We start from the raw sequence: 3,686 nt of genomic DNA, 5'->3' as shown, positions 1-3,686 counted from the left end.
ACTTTTTTTAGGTTTTTTTTTTTTTTCTGCAAGCCAAATGGGGTTAAGTGGCTTGCCCAAGGCCACACAGCTAGGTAATTATTAAGTGTCTGAGACCAGATTTGAACCCAGGTACTCCTGACTCCAAGGCCGGTGCTTTATCCACTATGCCACCTAGCTGCCCCAAGCCTATACTTTTTGCAAGCATTCTTCAATTTAAATTAAATTGTGAAATTTATTGGCATACACTTGGGCAAAATAGCTCCTAATAGTTGCTTTAATTTTGCCTTCATCAGTGGCATATTCATTCTTTTTATTTAGACACTAGTGATGTGTTTTTCTTCTATTTTTAAAAATAATTTAAACTAATCAATTATATATTTTACTTTTTTCATAAGGCCAACTCTCAATTTAATACAATGATTTCCTTACTTTCAATTACACTCAAGTGTTTAAATCTGAATTTTGAACTTATCATTTTTCTGATTTTTTAAAAATTGCATACCAAATTCATTGGTCTGTTCTTTCTCTATTTTATTCATATAAGCATTTAGAAATATTCATTTTCTTTTAATTATTTCTTTTTTGCTACATTCCATAAGTGTTGATATGTTGTTCCATTATTATCATTCTCTTTAAAAATTATTCATTTTTTATTTAAGCCCTTGATTCTTTAAGATTAGCTTATTTAGTCTCCAATTAATTTTTGATCTGTGTTTCTATGATCTTTATTTAAATGTAATTTTTTATTGCATTTTGATCTGAAAAGGATGAATTCAATATGTTTTTCTGCATTTCCTCCTGTACTTCATTCAACTTTCCCTTTAAGAATTTAGAAGCCATGCCATTTGGTACATATATATTTGGTATTTTATTATCTATGATACCTTTTAAAATAATGTAGTTTCTTTGTTTATTTTTAATTAAATATATTTTAGCTTTATTTGGCTGAGACCATGATTGCTATCTCTATTTTCTTAACCTCAGCTGAAACATAATAAATTCTACTCCAGCTCCTTATTGTTACTATGTGTGTGTCTCATTTTGAAGTGTTTCTTGTAAACAACATATTGTCAGGTTCTAGTTTTTGATCTATTCTGCTATGTAATTCTGTATTATGGATGAGTTTATCCCATTCACAGTCCCCTCCATGGTTCCCACTTCCTCCTAAAAAGTACAGTTCACTCCTCTTTTGAGCTGCTTTCCCACCTTCCTTTGGAGGGCAGCTGGCTCTGAGAGGAGAGTCATCCCTCAAACTCTCCTATACCTTTGCCCTTCTCTATTACTTATCTTGTCTACTACTTATGCTGCTTGTTTTACTGTGAAGTTTGCATATTCTGAGGGGAGCACAATTCCCCAAACTCTCCAACCCTCTTCTTCTTTCTATAGAAACTATCTTATTGTTTCTCCAAAGAATCAAACATATGAACGTTTTTTCTTAGTAACTTGTAAACTGTTTCAGTAACCTGTGAATTAAAATTTAAGCCTTTCTTATGTCCCTGATTCAGAGATTGGTCTTCCCAATAATGGATTCCCATAGATTGAACTTTTAACCCTTTTCCCTGAAGTCCATTTCCTACTGTCTTCACAACCTCATACTCTTTGATCCAGTCACACTGACCTCCTGGCTGATCTATGATAAATATGTTCCATTTCTCAACTCCAAGCACTTCTCTGGCTGGCCTTCACACATTTCAGGAATGCTCTCTCCTCAACTTTATTTTTGATTTCTTTTGCTTCCTCCAAGAAGCAACTAAAATTCTATCTTTACAGAAAGTTTCCCCTAATTCCAGGGCTTTTCCAATGCAAATATTTACTTTGTCTATACTTACCTTGTCTATCTTTGCTTGGTATATATTTGTTTTGCCTCTTATCTCTCCCATTAGATTGTAAACTTCTTGAGGGCAGGGATTGTCTTTCCCCTTATTACTAGGGACTTAATCAAATTTGATTTTTTAAAAATTTTAGTTACATCGAAATGCTATTCCCTCTTTTCCAGAACCAGGCTCAAATCTTATCTCTCTCATTTACTATCTATGTGACCTTGAGTTTGTTACTGAATTACTCTGGGCTTCACCTTCCCCATCTGAAACATCAGAGATGTGGACTAGGATCATGGATCTAGATGGCCACTAGCTTTCCATCCATTTCTAAATCTAAGATGCTTAAAGATAAATTTGATTAGAGCAAGCTAGCTAGCTAGTTTCTCTAGGGTGAGGAGTGGTTCCCCATGAGTAAAGAAGAGCCTTAAACCATTTGTTAGCTCCCTAGTTAGGAGTAGGGGAATGTGAGAAAGAGTGTGAGGAATTATAAGACCAGAGAAGCTGGTGCTAAAGAACACCATCTCACTAAGTTTTTTGATGAGTTCATAGAATTCAATAAAAGAGACTCTCCTAAGACCCTAGCAACCTGGTCTTTGTTACCCAGAGGTGATTTGTTCAGCACTATAAATACTTGGCTTTGAGAGCCAATGTCTGAGTTTCAGGTCAAAAACACAGTAGCACAAAAGAAGTTAATGCTTCATCTAGAAACAATATACCAGGCCAGACTCATTAACTTACCAGCTCTGGCAAGGTTATACTTGTTGTTCATTATTCATGTGTCATAAATGTCTCTTTCACTTTATAATAGATGGAGCTTTCCAACACAACAACAATAACAAAACCACTCCATTTCTACCCCAAAGGAGCAACACTTTAGGAACATTATGTACAAGAGCAGTACAATTGAAGATACCCTCGGAATGGGCCGGGGATTTATGAACTTCTGGAAATGGTGCAAGTTTGTTTATTTCAAAGAGGGAAGTGAAGAATTTGGAAGAAGATAACCAGGAGAGTCCCTTAGTGTGGTGGCAAGAAAGTCTGAAATGCCCCAAGGGAATCATCCTGATTGGAGAGCTTGAGAAACTGAGGCCCAAAGAATAAGATGCATACCTCAAACATGGGAGGGATGTTCCATGAATGTGCATAATCTATGAAGTGTTTCATTATCAGCTTGAATTTGAATCAAATAGATTTTGAGAAGAAAGGATGACAAGAGAGGCATGCATCCTTTTGAGAACTGAGAAGTATCTGGAATCAGTAGGTAAGAGTAGGACCAAGGGTCCAATATTTAGAAATTACAGAGCTGAAAGGGACCTCAGAGATCAAGTCATTGACACTAGTCAAAAAGCTCCCTTTAAAGATTCCCCCATAAACAAACATCTACTTTTCAATTTAGGCCTTTTAGTAAGTAGGGGTTCAGTCACCTCTTAAAGCATCCTGTTAATGTTAATTTTTAGGAAGTTCTTCCCTGCACTAAGGTAAAATCCATTTTCCTGAAACTTCCATCCATTAGTTGTAAGTCTCCATTCTTGCATCCAAGCAAATGAAATCTAATATTTCCCCCCTCTATGACTGCAAACAAGTGGCACAGTGGATAGAATGCTAGCCCTAAAACCAAAAAAATTTGAATTTAAATTCAGCCTTAGTCTCTTCCTATCTCAGACATTTACTAGCTGGACAATTCACTTTACCTCTGTCAGTCTCAGTTTCCTCTTTTGTAAAATGGAATAGCACTTACCTCCCAGGGTTGTTGTGAGGATACAATATGATAATATTTTTAAAGAATTTTGCAAACCTAAAAGTGCTATATATAGGTTAGTTTTATCATTGTTGCCATCATCATTAAACTAATTAAATGGACACAGCATGGACAAGGCAAATGAA

The sequence above is a fragment of the Macrotis lagotis genome, chromosome X, assembly GCF_037893015.1.
Source record: "Macrotis lagotis isolate mMagLag1 chromosome X, bilby.v1.9.chrom.fasta, whole genome shotgun sequence".
NCBI classification, from domain to species: Eukaryota; Metazoa; Chordata; class Mammalia; order Peramelemorphia; family Peramelidae; genus Macrotis; species Macrotis lagotis.
This window is presented reverse-complemented; position numbering follows the sequence as displayed.